This window comes from Fukomys damarensis, unplaced genomic scaffold (assembly GCF_012274545.1).
Source record: "Fukomys damarensis isolate Sample0158 unplaced genomic scaffold, DMR_v1.0_HiC HiC_scaffold_24, whole genome shotgun sequence".
Lineage (NCBI taxonomy): Eukaryota > Metazoa > Chordata > Mammalia > Rodentia > Bathyergidae > Fukomys > Fukomys damarensis.
Genome location: NW_022900936.1, coordinates 34,732,129 through 34,753,682, shown reverse-complemented (window position 1 = coordinate 34,753,682; position 21,554 = coordinate 34,732,129). Strand labels below are relative to the sequence as shown.

General features: G+C 34.8%; 1 pseudogene; it reads left to right on the top strand.

The window, feature by feature from the left end:
• The first annotated feature begins 1,504 nt into the window (after positions 1-1,504).
• Positions 1,505-2,900, top strand: LOC104847487 (annotated as a pseudogene).
• Positions 2,901-21,554: the final 18,654 nt, after the last annotated feature.

The following is a 21,554-nucleotide window of genomic DNA, read 5'->3' as shown; positions in this document are numbered from 1 at the left end:
AACAGTTTACAAGATGTTATTTGATGAGTCCATCCATATAAGTACAGTGGACAAAAAACCAAATCAACAAAAACAAAAGGTGAGCTTTCTACATCAGCCCCAAACAAAAGTTTTTCATACTCAGGAAGAGGTTGACTTATTACAAATACTTGTAGTCCAACATACTGAATTAGCTAGGATCTGGTTACTAACCTTCCACAGCATCTTTATATATAAAAAAAAAACAAATTACCTGACTAATCTTCCTTAAGTAGGAAGATTACAAAAATGATAAGATCTTTGTGGTTTAGATTAAAATCTGATTCTTTTCATTTTGCAGTTTTTCCAGAGATAGCGCTTTATAAATAAGTAAAACAATAGATATTGGATCTGTCAGATGAAGAATCAAATCCTGGGTCTGTCACTTATTGAATCACTTTTGAAAAACATGTACTGTACAATATTTCTAAACCTCATTTTTATTAAATATAAAATCAAAATATTAAAAATAATCTAAAAAATCTTATTAAATAAGTGATCCATGCAAATCTCTTGGCAAGGTTTAGTCACTCATTAAATAGTAGCTCATGTTATTATTTGTGATGCCCTATGTTATTTCCTTCTTTTAAATTTCTCCTCTCTCTGTCTCTCTCTGGGAGTTTGGACTATTTCATGAATCTTTTATTACTCTTAGAAACTATATTCTGAGTCTCATTCAAAGGAAGTGTCCAAGCCCATTAGTCAAACATTTTAATTGCTTTCTTTTTCAACTGAATCTTATATCAAAAGTCACTTTTAAAATAAAAACAGCCTGGCTGCAGGGTAAGCTGGGAGCCAGGTGTGACTGGACTTTGGCGCTCTGTTGGGTGCACTTCTGAGCTCTGATTGTGTCTTAGAGTCAGTGTCAGGCCAAGCAGTGGAGTAGCTGTTCCAGTGCGATTTTCGTAAAGGACACTCTTACACCAAGCACATTGGGACAAGAACACCTTGAATAATCATTAAGGATTTAGCAAGCAGATGAGACAACAGCTCTTAGGGTAATTATCATAGTATTTAACATTCCTAGATTGGTTGAATCTTCAGATTGTATTCCTGAAGGCATTGACGGCCAACTGTGTATGCATTCAGCAAGGTTAAAGAAATGAGATTCAAGAAAGATACTTAGATCTTCACACAGAAATATTCCTTATTTTGGACCTGGGGTTACTTTCTTGAATAAGAAAGCTGTGAAGCTGACTTCAGATGACTGAACGGAAAGAGCTGTAACCCAGCAAATATGTTCTGATGCTCAGAAGACTGTAGACTCCAGAGTATTGTTAAGTGCAGACGTTAAAGCTGAGGTGAAGCAGGCTAAGCAGGCTTTTAGAGGCCGCCCTCTGTGTGCTAGCTGACCAGTAGAGATGACAGCCGGTTGTTATTCAAGGTAGTCTAGGAGAGGACACCCCCTTCTTCCTGGGCCATACGCCCTGGAAAGCCAGGCTTACTGAAGAAGCATTTCTTTGCCCACTGACTTGGTTCCAGTTCCATGGAGCTGGCAGCAGCCTTGGCAGACCTCCAGGCAGAGGCTAGCTCTAGAATACTTGAAAGACCCGGTGACATCTATTGTGGGCATAACATTTGCCTCGCCTACATCAGTGAGTCCTGGAAGGATCTAAAAGGCAGTTTCCCCTGCCCTTTTTGCCATTATCTCCGTCCACACAGAAAATTCCAGAACAATTTCCAGCTAGGCAATCTGACTGAAGAGGCTAAGATACTGCCACTGGGAAGGGGCAAGAGAAAAATGGAGGAAGGGAATGTTATGTGTGAGAAGCACAAACAGGTTCTTCCTGTTTTCTGTCAGAAGGACCTAGAGGTTTTGTGTTCACAGTGCAGTTTCTTGCTGATAACCAGCAACTCTATGTCTGACCCATAGAGAAGGCTGCTGTCTATCATAGGAAATAGCTGGAGCACCACATTGAGCCTCTGGAAGGAGAGAGAGGAACAAATTGGAAAATTGATTACTATGCAGACTGGAAAATTAGTGGAACTTAAGAAGAAGGTAGAACATAGGAAAGAAGAAATAAAGTCTGAATTCAAACAGTTTATGCTGCTTGTTCAAAATGAGCAAGAGACTACTCTTAGGCAATTACAAGATGAAGAGAGGGAGATTTTAGCAAAGCTAAATGAAAACCTAACAGATATTTCAGATCACGCCTCTGCATTAAAATATCTATTAAAGGAGATAGCAAATATGTAAAGTCAGAAGTTAAATTGCTGACACGTGTTAAGAGCATCTACCACAGATATAAAGGTTTAAAATGCCCGGAATTTTTTTCATTCCAATTCAAAGATTATAGTTGCTGGCTTCCTCCACAATATTCTGGACTAAACATTATCAAGCGATTTCAAGTAGATGTACTCCTAGATCTTGAAACAACACATCTAAAATTATTATCTCAGAAGATAGGGAAACCGTGTGTTATGGAAATACACAAAAACTGCCTCATAGCCCAGAAAAGTTTTACATCTGGCTAGCTGTACTGGATGCTAAGAGGTACAGCTCTGGCAGGCAGTACTGGGAGGTGGAGGTGAAAGACAAGCCCAACTGGATACTGAGTGGCTGTAACAAGTCTTTCCCCAGAAGGAAGAACCAGAATCAACCCTTTTTACTAAAGGATGGGCTGTGGGGAATTAGGTGATGCAGTCACACTAGTTACATTGCATTTGGTCCTAAGAAAATTAAATTTTTGCCAAAAGTATTACCCACAAAGATTGGCATTTTCTTAGACACTGAAATGGGTGAGGTTTCCTTTTACAATTTTAATGATAGATCTCCTCTGTATACTTTTAATGATTATTTTGGAGGAGCACTTTGCCCTTATTTCTACACTGGAACTGAATCACGACCCCTCGGAATCTGTGCTATGATAGATTCTGAATGATGAGCTATTAGAAATCCTCACTTTTTGTTTGGTTTATACAGTTAGTGGACATAATTGAACCAGTTATCAAGCAATTTCAAATAGATGTGGTTGTTTTTTTTCCAGTTTTCACTAATTTTATTTCAGCAGGTTCTAAAAAATGTAATTATAGTCCATACTTTATAGATAAAAAGAGGGCCTTATGAGAAGTCCTAAAAACACTTGAAAAATTTATTAAACCCAAATATGCTGCTCTAATAGTTGTTAATAAATCGACATTCTTTTTTTTTTCAGAAAAAATATGTAGGGTAGTAAAAAATTATTTTTCCACTCTTCATCTTAGGTTCATTGGCTGGAAAGTGCAAATTGTAATGGCAAAATACAAGATAAGATGACAAAAAGAAATGCAAGTTAATTAATATTTTCATTGTGCATATACATGGAAACATTCAGTGGTGAGTAAATCAAAGAGGTGGCTAGAACTTGCACTTACATGGCATCTTAGCAAAGTACAACAGTTTTATAGAAATGCACCAGAACAATGGAAGAGATCTTGGAGCTTCTAGGGATGGCAAATGGGAACTAATGGTAGGATAGAACTACTTGGTAAAATTTGTTATGTGGGGCCAGGGATTTAGCTCAGTGGCTCTGCCACCTTGCCTTATAAGGTCCTGGGTTTGATCCTCAGTACCCCCAAAAAAATTTATTTGGATTCCTATAATGTCACATCTGGACTAAGAAGTGTGTAAAACTTGTTGATGATTAACTTCTATACTTCCAGATGGAGCAAAATGGCAGTTTAAAAATTTACATTATGCTTTTAGGCAAATAGGAAAAAGGCAAAGAATTATTCTTGTATCTTCTGAGATGCTTTTAGTTCAGAAAAATTTTGATGTTAAAGTGGTGTTTTTTAAGGTGGTATATTCTGCTATGTTTTACACATAGTTACAAAAACAATTTTAATTTATTTTAGAAATATATATATATATATATATACATTATGTGTAGTATTAAATCTGTAATAGAATTAAACAAATATGTTAATATTGTAATATTTAATTATTCCTCTACTTATTTCATTTCTACTTTGAGATCATCATGTAGGAAGAGAAAGTTCATGGATTTCACTTGAAATGGATCTCAGGCTCTCAGACATTAGATACTGCTACTTTGTTGGGAATTTTTTGTGTGTGTCTATAAGAGTTCGTGTTAAAAGTTAAGGCATCGAGAGGATGCAGACAATGTAACTTGTGTGTTAGAGATGGGACTTTTAGGATGTGATTAAGATTAGTAATGTCATCAGGGTGGAGCCCCCATGATTGAGTACTAGTGGCCTTATTAGAAGAGCGAGAGAAAGAACAGAAGAAACTTAGGAGCTGATCACTCTCTATTGCTATGTGATCCCCTTTGGGACTTTGCCAGTAAGAAGACCCTCAGTAGAGCAGGCTAATGATCCTTGAGAACAGTGAGAAACGGATCTAGGTTTAATCTTCAATATATGGAACGGACATTTTCCCAGTGTCATTTAGAAAATAATCATCTTTTCCACCAGTGAAGGCATTTGACCCTTTTGTCAAAGACAAGGTGACCCAGTGTATTTGGAGTGGCTTCCATATCTTCTATTCTCTTTCACTGATCCTCAAGTGGATTTTTTGCCAGTTCTATGCTGTTTCTTTCTTGGGAGCATAGTAGTACAATTTCAAATCTGGGATTGTGATGCTTTCTGACCTTTGTTCCTCAGCATTGCTTTTGCTACTCTAAGTCTCTTATGTTTACAAATGAATTTTAGAATTGTTTCCCTAGTTTTTTGAGACTTAGTAATGGTATTTTGATTGGTATTGTATTAAATCTGCATAGCAATTTTGGAAGTATGGCCATTTTCACTGTATTGGTTCTGCCTATCCAAGAACAAGGGATATCTTTCTATATTCAGATATCCTCTTCCATTTCATTTTTCAGAGTACTGTAGTTATCAATGTAAAAGTCTTTTGTTTTGTTAGATTGATCTCTAAGTATTTCCATTTTATTGATGCTACTGTGAAAAGTGTTATTTCTAATTTCTCTCTAAGTGAATTTGTTATTTGTGTACAGGATGCTACTGATTTTTGAGTGTTGTTTTTGTATTGTTCTATGCCACTAAATTTGGTTATTAAATCTGAGAGTTTTTGGAGTCTTCTCTGTAGAGTATCATGTCATCATCAAATAATGACAATGTACTTCTTTTCCTAGTCTTATTCCTTTTATTTCCTTCTCTTGTTTCATTCTTCTGGCTAATGTTTTCAGAACTACTTTGAATAGGAATTGATAATGGGTATCATTCTCTCATACCTGATTTTAGAGTAAAACTTTTCAGTTTTTGACCACTTAGTATGATGTTGGCTATTGGTTTGTCATAGATGGCTTTTATCGGCTTGAGATAGAGACCTTCTATTCCAATTTTATGTAGAATTTTAAAAATTAAATTTATTAGTACATTTTAGGTATACAGTACAGTTACATTCATCATTGGGATCTTGTGCCTTTACATGACTTATCTTGATTCTTACTTTTCCCCATTTCCAGCCCTCCCATCCACCTGTTCCTGTTTACAAAGACATTGTTTCCATGTTTTTCCTTTTCACATATTTTTTCTTTTCCTTTCTACCTTTCCCCTGCCCCTCCCATTTCCTCTACTCTTTTATATCTTTTATTATTACACAATATCAATTATACATTTTGATCCTTATTTATACTTTTAGTTTTTCACAACAGAGAAGCTATTTGGTATTTACACATGTGTGTCTTATTAATTTAACTTAAGAGAATAACCTCACTATGCACCCACTTAGCAATAAATATCTCTTGTTTCTCATTCTTTTTGGCTTGGTAGTACTCCATTTTATGTTTTGAAAAACCCACATCATTATCCAGTCTCCACTTGATGGACAATTGGGCTATTTCCAAATTTTAGCTATTACAAACTGTACCACTACAAAAATGAGAGAATGTATATCACTGTGGTATGATTTTTTAATTCTTTTGGGAAGACACACAGCAGGGAAATAGCTGGTTCAAATGGAACTTCTAATCCTAGCTGTTAGAGGTAACACTATGGTGATTTCCACAGTGGCTGTGCCAGTCTGCACTCTCACCAACAATGAAGAAGGACTCCTTTCTACCTACAACCCTGCCAGCATTTGTTCTTGGTTGAATTCTTGATCGTAGCCATTCTTTCTGGGGTGAGGTGAAATCTCAGTGTTGTTTTCATCTGCATCTCTTGAATGCTCAGTTATGCTGAACATTTTTTTCATGTGTTTTTTTTGCTGATTTTACTTCTTTATCTGTTCATTTATGATGCCCATTTTTTAATTGGGTCTTCATATTTGGGGAGTCTGATTTTTTTTTTTTTACTTTTTTATACATTCTAGATAGTAGACCTTTGGGTAAGGAACAGCTGGTAAAAATTTTTCCCCACATTTTGGGTTGTCTCTTAGCTCTGCTGGCAATTTCTCTGGCAGTGCAGAGCCTTTTGAAAAGATGAGATCCCAGTTGTCAATTATTTGTGCTAGTTCTTGTGCTACTGAGGATTTCTTTATAAAGTCTTTTCCTATGCCACTAACTTCAAGAGTTCTACCCAATTTATCTTACAGCAAGTTTAGTGTTTCTGTTTTAATACTTAGATCTTTAATCCACTTGGATTTTAGTTTAGTGCATTGTGGAAGATATGGGTCTAGTTTTTTTGTTGTTGTTTTGTTCATTTTTGTTTTTGTTTTTTTGAGACAGGGTCTCACTGTGTAGTTGAGACTGATCTGAAACTCATATATATCCCAGGCTGGTCTTGAACTCACAAGAATCCTCCTACCTCAGCCTCCTGAGTGGTGGGATTACAGGCATGTGCCACTATGCCCAGCTTGATATGTGTTGAATTTTAATCTTTGAAGTTTGAAATCTAGTTTTTCCAACACTATTTATTAAAGAAGCTATCTTTGCTCCACTGAGGATGGTTGGATCCTTTATCAAATAGCTGACTGCTTCAGAAGTTGTTTCTGAATCTTCTCATATGTTCCACTGATCCTCAGGTTTGTTTCTTTGATAGTACCATGCTGTTTTTATCACAGTGGCTTTGTAGTATAGTTTCAAGTTGGGGATTGTGTTAACCCATGCCATGTCTCTGTTGCCTAGAATGGCTTTTGCTATTCTAGGTGTATTCTAATTCCAAATGAATTTTTGGATTATTTTATCTAGTTCTGTGAGATATACTGTTGGGATTGTAATAGGAATTGCACTAATTCTGTATACTAGTTTTGGAAGTATGGCCATTTTCACTACATTGGTTGTTCTTACCTGGGAACAAAATATATCTTTCCATTTTCTTATATCCTCTTCAACCTCTTGTTTCAGAGTGTTATAGTTCTCAATGTAGAGGTCTTTTGTTTCTATTGTTAGATCAATTCCTAGATTTTTCTTTTTTCTTTTTTTTTGATGCTGCCATGATAGGGATTGTTTCCCTAATTTTACTATCACAGAGCCTGTTATTTGTGTACAGGAAGGCTATTGATTTTTGAATGTTTAGCTTGTATCCAGCTACTTTACTGAATCTGTCAATTAAGTCAGGAAGTCTTTTGCCAAATTTTTTTGGGTCTTCAATGTAGATTATCACATCATCAGCAAATAATGACAGTTTAACTCCTTTCTTTCATATCTTTATTACCACCACTGGACTGGTGAGGACAGGGGCTGTGTGAAGCCTTCAGAAAGGTTCCCGCCCAACCCAGATCACCCTACCACTAAGTGGACCCATGAGGATCAGACATTGTTGAGTTCCAACAACTGAAACCATCCCTCCCCCATCAAATAGCTCTGAAGAGCAATCATTCTTTAAGGATTCTAAATATGAACAACAAAGTTACTTATAATAAGTAATATCAAAGTATCAACCCAGTAATTAAACCAAGGATTAATCAACAACAATAAATATAAATGAAAAGAGATTTAAACAAGTCACTGTCTTCCAGATTACCAAAGGCAAATTCTGGGGTAAGCAAGATGGAAAACCCTTATAATCAACCACCTGGACAACCTGAAATGATACCACAGGAAGAAAAGAAAATGGATAACTAAGGTTCTAGAAAAAAATCAAATAGAAATAATCTCTGAAATAACAACTACAGAGATAATGAGCAGAATAAAAGAAATGATTAAAGTCTCTAGAAAAGATATGCATAAAAAAATAGATGAGTTCAGGACCATGATGGAAGCTGTGAATGTTCAACATATGAAAGAAATGGAAACCATGAAACAGATGCAAAGTGATATCCAGAAGATTAAAAACTATTGACAGTGTACATAGTAGACTGACCCATCTGAAGTTATCAGGATGGTGGTCAGTGACAATGAAAAGAGATATCTCTTAACAATACTAAGGTACCATGAAAAATCAATCCAACATCTCCTAGATAACACAAAGAAGAATATAAGATTGATATGAGTCCAAGAAAAAGCAGTGCAAAGCACAAATGACATAAAAAACTGTTCTCAGAATGACAGAAAACTTCCTGAACAGAGGAAAAGAATTTGACATACAAATAAGTGAGGCATATAGGACTCCAACTAGCCATGATTAAAAAAAATCTACACCTAGACATATAATACTAAAGATCCTGGAAACCCAACAGAAACACAAAATGCTATAATCAATCAGAGAAAAGAAACAAATTACATGCAAAAGAAAGCCTATTACAATCACAGCAGACTTTTCAACACAAACCCTCAGGTCAAGGAGAGCCTGGAGTGAGTTATTTCAAGCCCTAAATGAAAACACCTTCCAATCTAGGTTGATGTATCCTGCAAAACTAACTTTCATTATTAATGGAGAAATAAGGTACTTTTATGATAAAGAGCACCTGAGAAGCTTCATGAATACCAAACCAGCACTCTAAACAATTTTTAAAAATATCCTCGAAACAGATAATGAAAGTCACAACTCCATGAGGCCCCAAAAAGCAAATCCAATAGGCAAGAAATTAATGGGAGAGGGTGAAAAATACAAATAGCCAATAACAGGAAAATAACATGACCATGATAAGTCAATACATGTCAGTTATAATCATTCATGTCAATGGCCTCAATTCATGAATCAAAAGAAATAGTCTGGCTGAATGGATTAAGAAGCAAAATCCAACAAAATGCTGAATACAGGAAACACACCTGCTTGAAAATAAATTCATGGACTGAAAGTAAAAGAATAGAAAACAGTTCTCCATGCAACAGAAATCTGGAAAAAAGCAGAGGTAGCTATATTATTTTCAGACAAATTAAATTTCAAACTAAAACTGTTAAAGAGAGACAAAGAAGGCCACTACATCCTTATGAAGGGAACAATCCAACAGGAAGAGATGATAAACATGAATATATATGCACCAAACACTAATGCCCCCAACTATACAAAACAAACGTTTTGGAACATGAAACACCAAATAAACACAAACACAATTGTAGCGGGGGACCTCAATACCCCACTGTGACAAATGGACAGATCATCTAGACTCAAAATCAACAATGAAATACTAGAACTGAATGAAGCTTTTGAACAAATGGTCTTAATAGATGTCTACAGAATGTGCCACCCCACAAAATCAGAATATACATTCTTTTTGGCTGTGAATGGGTCATTCTCCAAAATAGACCTCATGCTAGTTCATAGAACATGTTTAAATAATGTAAAGGAATTAAAATTATCATAGATAGATAGATAGATAGATATAGATATAGATATCAGATCATAGTGCAATTAAACTGGAGATCAATAGCATAAGAAACAGCAAAACCTTCACAAACACATGGGGATTGAATAACACTCTCCTGAACAACCAATGGGTCTGAGCAGAAATTAAAGAAGAAATTAGACAATTTTACACTTTAATGATAATGCAGATAAATATACAGGAATCTATGGGATACAATGCAAGCAGTTTTATGTGGAAAATTCAGAGCAGCAAATGCCCACTCATTCACAGAGTGAGATCAAATAAATAACGTAATGGTGAATCTTTAGCTCCTAGAAAAAGAAGAGCAATACAAACCCAAAGTTCTTACAAGGAAGGAAATTATAAAGTTCAGAGCAGAAATCAATGCAATGCAGACTAAGTGAATGGTATGAAGAAACAATGAATAGAAGAATTCATTTTATAAAAGAATAAATAAAATAGTTACCAAACCTTATCAAAAAAAGGAAAGAAAAAGCTAAAATTCATGCAAATAGGACTGAAAACAGTGAGTTCACAGTAGGTCCAACAGAAATCCAGACGATAATCAACACTTACTTTGAGAAGATGCACTCTAATAAAATGAAGAACGCCGGAAGAAATGGACAGATTTCTAGATATATATGAATTACCAAAGTTTAATGAAGATATAAAAATTTTAAACATCCCTATTATAATAAATGAATTGAAAACATAATTAAAAATTTATCAACAAAGAAAAGCCTAGTCATGATGGCTTCACTGCTGAGTGCTACAAGACATTTAGAAAAGAACTATTGCTACTACTCTTTAAAATCTTCAGTGGCTGGGCATGGTGGTGCACTCCTGTAATCCCAGCACTTAGGTGGCTGAGGCAGGAGGATCTCTGTGAGTTTGAGACCAGCCTGGGCTACGTAGTGAGTTCCAGGTCAGTCTCAACTACATAGTGAGACCCTGTCTCAAAAAACCAAAACTAAATAAATAATAAATAAATAAATAAAATCTTCAGTGAAATTGAAAAGGAAGCAATATTTCAAATTCACTCCTGGAAGCAAGTGTTAACTTTAACTCCAAAACTAGGGAAAGACCCAACCAAGAAAGAGAACTATGGGCCAATATCCCTAATGAACATGGACTCAAAAATCCTCAATGAGATACTGGCAAACAGACTACAGAGGTTCATTAAGATGATCATACCCCCCGAAGAAGTCGGATTTATTCCAGGGATGCAAGGATGGTTCAACATATGTAAATCAATAAATGTAATACACTATATTAACAGAGTCAAGGACAAAAATCATATGATCATCTCAATAGATGCAGAAAAAGCATTCCACAAAATTTAACAGGAATTCTTGATAACTACCCTGCACAAAATTGGAATAGATTTATCTGAACTTGATAAAGGTAATCTACAAAAAGCCAACAGTTAACATCATACTAAATCATCAAAAACTGAAAACCTTCATGCTAAAATTAGGAACAAGCCAAGGATGTCTACTATCATCACTTCTGTTCAGTATAGTTTTGGAAACATTAGCACAGCAATTATGTAGGATTTTTATCAGGAGTGCATGTTGGATTTTGTCTAATGCTTTTCTGGAATCAGTTGAGATGATCATGTGGTTTTTGTCCTTGGCTTTGCCTTCAGAACTTTTTGAATTGCTGTTTTGGTGGTCAGTAATTATTCAAATGCTCTTTATCATGGAAGTATCTTATTTCTCCATTAATTTTAAAATATAATCTTATGGGCTACATCAATCTGGGTTGAGGTTGTTTTCTTTTCAGGCTTGAAATACTTAATTTGAAGTTCTACTTGACTTAAAGTAGAGAAGTTTGAGAAGTGTTGAGAAGTTTGCTGTGATTCTGATATGCTTTGTTTTATAGGTGAACTGTTTCTTTTCCCTAAAAACTTTTACTATTCTGATCTTAGGTTGAATTTATCAAATCTTGGCTACTATAAAACTTGGTGTTGTTTTTATAGTCAGTGCTAATTGAAATTCTGTATGCCTCACTTATCTAAATATCATAATAATTTTTCCTCTGCTTGGGAAGTTTTCTGCCATTACTTCTGTGAAAATGTTTTTCACATCTTTTATGCTATATTCTGACTTTTTATTGATTCCTATCAGTCTTACATTATTCTTCTTTATATCATCTAACAGCTATTGGACTGATTTTTCCAATCCTTTACTATTTTAAAGAATTCTTTCATTTGAAGCTCACTAACTGCAAACTTGTCTTTTGATCTGGTATTCTGTCTTCTGTTGGTGGATTCTATTGCATATACTTTCAATAGAATTTTTAATCTTCTGTATATATGATTAAATCTGTTTCATGGAATCCAATTCTTTCCTGTGTTGACCAATCATGTTTTCCATCCTTTTCCTAAGCTTCTCTATTTTTATGTGTGTCTACGCTAGATTCACTAACCATGTCCTTCACTATGAAATCATCTTTTTAGTTATCTATGAAATTATTTCTGATTTATTTATTTCTAAAAACTCACTCATCTTCTTTGTTATTTCCACTGCTACCATTTGAAAAATTCAGCTGAATAGCTTTTGAATTCTTTCAACTCAGTGCCCTGTGAATTTGCCTTTGGTGAGCTCGAGGTCTGGGTTTGCATCTTGCTTCTATGTCTTTTCATTTCCTATTTTTTAAATTTGTTCTCTGTGTCAATGCTTATAAACTACTTATGGTAGGTAGTTTATTACTAATTCTGAGATCTCTTTAGGAGATGACTTCTTGCCAGAGAAGTGTGGCTAGTTTTTGGCTTTTGCATTTGTTCCAAGATCCTGTCTCTTCAATTTTTTAGGGATGAGAAGTTGCTGACTATTTTGCTTAGCACCAAGTTCTTTGGTACTGGACTATGGTACTGTTTATGACAATTTCATATAGATAATTTCAGTATTGAGAAACAAGGAAAAAAAACTAATCAAAGCAACTATGGCAATAATAGTACAATCAGTAATCATAATAGCTTCAAGCACAATTTAGAAACTGACAAACTGCAGTTACTGTTAATTTGACACCTTTAACCCTAGGTGTAAGATTTATAGTTTTATATATATAACAAAATCTAAGACAAATCAAATAATTATGTACAGTAAATATCCCTTCAATATTTGATTTTTCCCCTTAAAGGAGAAAACATAAAATGGACAAGTGGAAAAGGTAGAAAAATAAAAATGAGAAAGAGATTAGAAACAAGGCTGAAGGACAAAGGAAGATTACTCAAGCTCTAGGAGTTGGGTAAAAAAAAATACATGGGAAGGAAAGGAGGCAAAAACAAAACGAAGAACTAAACAAAACAAAATAGCTGACAACAGTGTTCACACTCATAAAAAGATAAAAACAAAGTATAGAGGAAAAAATAACAGAAAGAAAGAAAGAAATTTCTCTGTGATTTGAAGCATGTAATTATTTTCCAGAGTCTACAGTTTTGTGGTAGGGTCCAATTCATGATGATTCTCTACTGTCACTGGTAGAGAAAGGATGCAAACAGAGTCCAGATTGGGCCTGAATAATTCCAGTAATCCTGCAGTAGGAATGGGTTGCGTTGCCTGTGCTGGTGCTTTCAACCCCACAGAAGTTCAGGCTGATCATCAGCTTTGGTTGTGGAGTTGGTGCCTGAGTTGTTCAGCCTAAAGCACTCTGAGTGTTTCTTGCTGGTGTGACTTTAGCTCCTTAACCCTGGATGTCACTGAGACCCCTGAGGTGAAGCCAACCCATGGCTACACTGAGTCTCATTTTCACTTGGAAGTTTCCTAAAATGGCATTTGTCCAAGCACCCTATCCAGCTGTTGCCACTCACCAGCTGTTGTAGTTCGCAGTATGCACTGCTCCATTCTACTGGTGCATTTCTCCTTGGAGGCCTCTGAAGTCACGCACCCTCGCTGTGTCTCTGTAGATTTGAGCCTCCCCTCTCACACAGTGAGCCAGGAGTCAATGAGAAACTCTAATTATAAGGGGCGTTACTCTCCTCAATACTCCAGTAAGAATAATTTTTATCATTATTTATTTTTCAAATCTCTCTATAGCAAATTATTTCTACCTTGACTTTTTGGGGAGTTCACTTAGTTATTTTCATCTCTATAGTTACATATTGTTCTGGTGCCAAATTTTGCTTGTATTTGCTTCTGTTCTCTTCATAATTAAAAACAATAGAGATAGCTGAGTGTGGTGGTGCATGCTTGCAATCCCAGCACCCGGGAGGCTAGGGCAGGAGGATTGCTGTGAGTTTGTGATCAGCCTGGGCTATATAGTGAGTTCCAGGTCAGTCTCAACTACATAGTAAGTCCCTGTCTCAAAAAAACCAAAAAGCAAAAAACAAAAAACAAAAAAAAAACCAGACAATAGAGACAACCTGTAGCTTTCTTGTAATTTTGTGTTATTTTCCTTCCACTATGTTATTATCAGTCTTTATCAAGCACTAAGTAAATGATGGATTCATTTTGAAGGTATCATAATTTTTTTGATATTTTGAAGTTCATGCACTGGAATTTTAAAAATATATCAGTTATATCAGTGCCCTTAAAATAATGATTGTTTTAAATATTTATTTTTTTCTAAAGAAAATTAGAATGATTTTTTTCCCTGACACATTACACTGTAAAGAGTTCTCTCCATGTGATCTTTCAGAGAAGACAGAGAAGGTCTTTGTTTAAAGATCCAAAATTGAATAAATGAAACTAGCCTTGGCTTTATTTTGTCCAGATCATTTAGCTTATCCCTAACACCATCTCATCTATTAAATAAAGAACAAAACCTTTCTGTTCCTATAATATTTTCAAAGAAAAGTTTGGTACATCCAGAATGGAGTACATATGGCCACAAAAATATTTCCATTTGAACAGAGTAGATGACTTCAATATAAAAGTCTGTAGTAATTAGGTGAAAGAGAAAGGCAACACCATGCTACCTATGAGGCAACAAAACTTTATTGGTAAAATCTTCTGTTCATACAGACTTTTGTTGAGCTATAAAAATATAAGTGAAAGAGAAAAATAACCATAACACCTATGGTACAGGTACAAATAATTCACAATTTATCTGGCCACATAAATCTAAAGGCCTCAAGAAAAAAAATACAAGACATGTTCAGTTTTGAATGTAATAGATTTACATTTGCCCCTCAGGTTCCTTGCTTAGTTTTGTGTCGGAATCCAAAAGGAAAATAGTCTTCTTTTATGGAAATTTACAAATTGTATCAAATAAAAGTTTCAATAGAAAGATTTAAAGGGAGAAAGACTTTGTTCAAGACTATTACAATAGGGGTGAAACTTTTTTGACCTCTGCTCCTTATGTAGAAATAAAATGTAGGAGGGTTTTAAGCAATGGTGATGAAAAATAATTAAAAGATTAGCAGGTTTTTTAACACTGGGACAAAATTCCTAACATAAATAAGGAAAATGCTGGTTAATGTGACTACACTATTTGTGTTTCCTAATTGATCCTTATGGAAGTTAGGCTTCCACATTCCCAGAGAAATTATGAGATAGGTAAAATGTGTTTCTTAATCATTATATGACTCCCAGTTCTTTGATAAAGATATTCCTAGGTTAACAAACTTGTCAAGAGGCTGGCAGAAAATTTATATCCCAAAGGATCAGAACTACACTTTAAGTTTTGTCAAATGAAAACTCAAAGAAAAAAGAAGTCAAAGCCTGTAGTCAGGAAGAGAACTGGCTGAAGTTTAGACAAACTAGGAACAATATAAAGACTGTCTTAGGTCATGTTTAGAATGATTAATATGGACAGAATAAAAGAAAGATTTTGGAGTCAAAGAAAGGAACAGATTCATTTGGTTTGTAAAATATATTTTATTAAATAATTACTTAAAATTTAATTTTCCTAATTTACTGTGCTTTGTATAGTATAGTATAATAAAGAAGTCTTTCTTGTCTTCTGGGAGTATACTTAATAATAGGAAATATAATACATATGCATCAATAACTTTATCATAAAAAATTGAATAATAAATGTTCCCTAAATGTGATAAAATCAAAAGGACTATTATTCTCAAGATCTATGTGTATGAGCACAAACTTTTAAACTTAGCTCTTAGGAATGGTGAGGCAGGAAGATCTCACATTTGAAGCCAGTCAGGACTATGTTGAAATACCTTGTCTCAGAATAAAAAAGGATAATGATGTAGCCTAGTAGAAAAGAAGCTATTAAGCAAGCACAAGGCCTTGTGTCCAATTGCCCAATACTGAAAAAACAACATATTTCATAAGGAGTTAATTAGAATTTCACTGCTGAAAAGAAAGATTGTAAGACCCAAAAGAATGAAAATACTTTCATTAAAATATCTGTACCAAGGTAAAATTTTAAAAATATATTTTAAGATTCAGCTTTCAAATTGAATGTCTGTGAAGATTTATTTTAATTCCATTCATTTATCTATTTAAATAAAACTTCTATTGACTACCAGATATGTAATGCACCTTCTAACCATTGTGGATTCAAAGATAAATACTGCACTATTACTTCAAAGTACTCATGGGTTCAAAAGATAAATGGGAAGTAGACACACAATTACTAGAGAAAAGGGTAGGTATTATAATAATAGCAAATACATGAAGTACAAACACATGAAAAGAGAGATAACTTTTATGTCAGAGAATGCTTCAAAGATTTTGAAGAATTCAGAGGACTAAAATGCTTTTGTAGCCCTGTGTTGACAAACTAGCTAGGAAAAATATGAGAATGAGCAAATAATGAGGTTTAAGGAACATAGGGGGAGGAAATATTAGAGAATAGGTTTAATTTTTTGTCTCCTCCAATTCATTCCTGAAGGAGAAATCAAAGTAATTATTTTGAAACATAAATAAGATCATGTCTTTTGTCTGCCTTATTTGGTAGCTTTCTGATTTATTTTAATTCTTCATATATTGTCATATTTTTATATATGATTGTACAATTCAATACCTACATTGTTTTTCGTGTTCCACAAGACCTTTTCCTGCTTCTTTAATACCCAATTATAGCTGCTTTCTTTATTTGCCTGTTTTCAATTTTCAGAATGCAGTGCCCTCTATCATTATTATATAACTGAATTGTTCTCATCTGTTCTCTCAGAGGATTAATGTCACTTCCCCATATAATCTTTCCCAGAATACCATATGTTAATATCCCCATCATCTGCCATTTTTGTTGCAACAAAAAAATTAACTTTCATCTTGAACTCATCTAACTGTGATTATTTTGATCATTATTTGTTTCATAGATTTCCTGAAAACGAGTAACATTAACTATTTATAAAAATATCCCAAGAAGGTATAAATGCTAAAACAAAAAGATATTTATGCAGAGGTGTAACAAACAGAATAAGGGGAAAGTGTCATGCTTAAGGAAAGCATCACGTTTTGGAAGATACATTTTAATTACTTCTAACTTACATTATGCAGATCTTTATATAGTAAAAATAAAATTATATAAAATGTAAGTCTGAAAAATTGGATGCAAATGTAATGAACCAATAAAGGTAATAATATAATTGCACAGATGAAAAGAAATCTCCAGGGAATGAACAGAGTATCTTGGCTGAACATTCAAAAAGGAAGTGTTTACAAACAAAACAATTTAAGGTAAAACTTTTTTCCATTTTATTGCACTAATTACATTTTCATGATGGTTAATTTTACTTTACCTTTCTTATGTAATAGAGAAAATAGTATTTTTAGGGTTTTCACATAAAAAGGAGGGAAATAAATGTGAAATTTTAAATAATTGACAAAATCAATACATTAAATTTGACTATGATCTCGGAGTGTTTTGTTTTTTTTCTTCTTCTTTGTTTAAAATGTTCTTTTGCCAGGATTTGTCACTGAAAAGGTGTAAAATGAATGATGACACAATGGTTCTGAACACTCATATGTGGGTGTCATTATTTTTTATATATTGTCTTGCAATAGCAGTATTCAGTGCTGTTTGAAAAAAATATTTTGTTTAAGCTTTAGGGCAAGTAATATACAGAAAATACTTAGAGCAGTGTCCAAATCAAGGAAGCTATCAGTGACTAACTTAGTGATGCAAAAAGTCATAGTTGACATTCTTAAAGAGATTCCACTTTGAAAGATGGGTTTAATATGAAGATTAAAATCCCATTGAAATTAATTTAAGCTATTAATTTTTCCTATTCAGTTTAAAATAACATTCAAATAGAAGAAAATGAAAAAACGCATAACTTATGATTGAGGATAGTAAGTATTCCAATAATTAAATAAGAAAATCAATAATAAAAGTTGTGAAATATTTTCCTTCCTTTTCTCTGAGAAATTCAATTTAGATATCAGAATACCTATCTTCTGTGAAACAAACAAACAAAAACAAACAAACAAACAAAAAAACTCTGTATACCTGAACTTCAATTAATATATAATAGGAAAAAGTAGAATTGAAAAGTCACCACTCAAGTCAAATAATGCGTTAATCAGCCATCCCATTGCTGGGATACAATACCTGACACCCACAATCTAAAGAAGAGGTTTAACTTAGAGCACTGTTTTAGGAGATTCAGGGCCTTCTGGGCAGGCTCCAAAGCGGGGACATCATGGAGGAAGGGCATGGCAAGGCAAAGTTGCTTGCATGACAGCCATGAAATAGAGGAAGGAGAACTATCAGAGAGGAATGGGTGAGGGATCAGCCACAGAGTCTGAGGCCACACTTCCATGGCCAACCTAGACACGTGCAGAGCTGTGCTCCACAGTGGCTGATTACAAAGCCCATTAAGTTGACACTCCACCTTATCCACCATATCCCACCCCCTGTCAATCTGATACACAAATACATCTTCTTAAATCACACTTGATTTTCAAATAAAAACAGCATCATGTTTTTAATTTCAACTACCAGCTATGCCGCGTACAACCAAAAATGCAATCTCTTTCTCAAGGTTTCAACAAATCTACCACTTTTCAAAAGTCCAAGTCAAAGTCTCTCCTGAGACTCAAAGCATTCTTAGCTGTGAACCAAAGCATATTACAGTATGCAAGACCAAGGCATAGTGACACAGCAAACATTCCCATTCCAGAAGGGAGGAGTAGAGAGAGAGAAAATAATTGGACCAAAACAAGTCTGAAACCCAGTAAGGCAAATAAAATTAAAATTTTTAGCCTCATGTTCTGCATTCATGACTCTCATTGATAAGATGTGATTCCAGATGCCTTGGGCGGCCCCTCATCTATGGCCTTATTGATTGCCTGACTTTCTTTTGGGCTGGCTCCACTCATAGCTTACTGCTTTCCTTGGCAAAAATCCCACATTCCTGTCTTCTCAGACTTCCTAAGCTTACCATTATACCACATATTTGGCGTTATTCCCACAGGTTCACCCATTTCCTTCTTAACGGCTACTTGCCTGGTCCCCCCAGGACGTTGTCTGAAATATTGGTAAATGCATCCTTGATCCAACATCATATAAAAAATGCCAACATTGACACCAGTGTGGACAGTAGCCGGGAGCTTTTATGACCATGGCTACAACAGCTTCCAAATGCCTACATGGCTGAGTACAGTAAAAGGAATCTCAGAGCATAGGGCCCAGGGGTTCTAATCTCAAATGAAAAGGTTACATTTTTGCACCTTTTTGCCTCAAATGGGTGGGATCTTGTTGAATCTGAGATGCTCTCAAGTAATCTTTCATTTTGTCTCTATATAATGTACATAGCTTATATTTAGTGGTATTGATCTCTGCAGTAACCATGTTCCCTTAGCACGAACTTTATATATGGTACCATCTGGGTGGAGACTTAAGCTTTTCAAATTTTTCTGCTCTGCCTTTTATCTTCAATTACCACTATAAATCTGACTAAAAGCAGCCAGGAATACCTGTGCCAGAGCCTGAATGTTAAGCTGTTTTGAAATTTACTCCATCAGATGACTTAGTCCACTGCCCTTAATCTTATTCGTTGATGGACTCCTAGGAAATGGGCAAAATATAGACAATATAGCATTCTGGTCTTCTCATCTCTCATCATAAATACTCATCAGGCTGTTTATAGTACTCTAAGTCTTTTCTAGCCAGTGACTTTAAATCTTTCAAAATTCCCACAACCCAGTTCCCAAAGCTTCTAAACCATACCGATAAGTACAATCACAGAAACAACTCCAGTCTCAGTACAAATGTTCTTGTGAGTTATTTTCCTGTTGGTGGAACATGTTATTTGACACCCATAGCTTGAAGGAGAAATTTAATTTATCTCAGTTTCTGGAGATTCAGGATGTGGTTGGCAGTCCACACAGCAGGGACATCAGGTCAGAAGGGCAAGGAAAATCAAAGCTTCTAAGTTCATAGAAGCACTGAGGCAGAGCACTAAAAGGGTGCCAAAGAGGAAGGGTGAGAGGGAGATGACAGATCCTAAGGCCATGCCTCCATGCCCCATCAGTCTCTAGGGTGAATCTAAAAGTCAGTCTGGTTAATATTTTAATCTAACTGCCACAATTCATTTAATGGTGGATTGAAGTAAGTACCATACAATCATTTAAAAATACTTTGTGATTCAGTGTGCTTATTCTCCTTCATTTATTTATTGATTTCAAGATTTAAATGATTATAATATAACAGAGAGCAGACTAGAAGCAGCCTATACCTACAAATTACTCTGGGATTGTAGTAGTCATTTTCACATCACTTGGACAAAAATATCAAACAACTGTAATTTAAAGGAAGAAAGTATCATGGTTGTTTGGCTCCAAAGCAGAAACAGGATGGCAGATGGGTATGGTGGAGGAAAGCTGCTCATCCCAACATGTCATGAAATAGAGCTCAAAGAGCAGAGCTTGGGAAACAAATACACCTTTCCAGGTCATGTTCCCAGTGACCTGCCTCCAAGTAGCCCCCATCTCCTAACAGCACATTTAGCCATGAACTCATCAGTAGCTTAAACAGCTGATCAATATAATACCTCCATGACCCAATCACCTTCCTAGAGTACATTGAACTTCATTGGGACATTTTAGATCTGCAAACAGGGATATTCATAAAAAAAAAACCAAACCAAAAAAACAACAGCAACAATAACAAAAAACAAGCTCTGGTCCACTCCACAGACCTGCTTACAGACAGATCAAGTGGTATATTTGGCTGATGGTCCAGATTCCATGGGCCTCTCATCCTCAGGTTGGTTAAGGTTTAATTAAGTCGGTTGCTGAGGATTGATGCACTCACTGGCTGGTTTACCCTAGTTCTCATTTACAACCAGAAAAGAATGGAGCTTACTTAGCCTCTCACAAACTCTACGAGGACCCTTCTATTTGGGCTGAAGAAAAGAATGGCTCAAGACTAATTTGCACTCCAGTATGAATACATATTATCACAAGAAAAACTATCGAGAGTGTTTTCTATTTTTATTTTTAATGGGCCATGGGGTTATATATGTGCTTTTCAGTGTTTATGAGCACTGGCTATTGGTTTAAATTCTAAAGTTTCTTAATATGCCAGATTATGCTCTCCCACACCAAGAATTGTTTCCTAAATTAAAATTTTTATTAGGAAAATAATAGGTTCAATATCCCTGTATTCCCTTAATTTTCACTTAAATTCCCCCTTGCCTCTTTTTTCTTTATTTTCACTTTTGTGATCAAAAGAGACTATGCATATATATATATACATATATATATATATATATGAAATGTTGGCACACTGAATTTCATAAAAAACTCCTTGGCACAGAAGAATAGCAACACAATTATAGTAGGAGACTGTAATATCTCATTCTCACATAGTTCAGTCAAATAAAAAAAAATCAAGGAAGAATATTAGTGTTAAATCACACCTTAGAAATACTAAATTTAGCATATATCTGAGTGTTTCATCTAAAGCAGCAGAATATATACATTATTTTCAACAACTCACAGAATTTAGTCCAAGTGTCATATACTAAGCCTTAAAATGTTTCAATAACAAAAAATAATCAAAATAATATCATGCATCTAGGTGATAATAG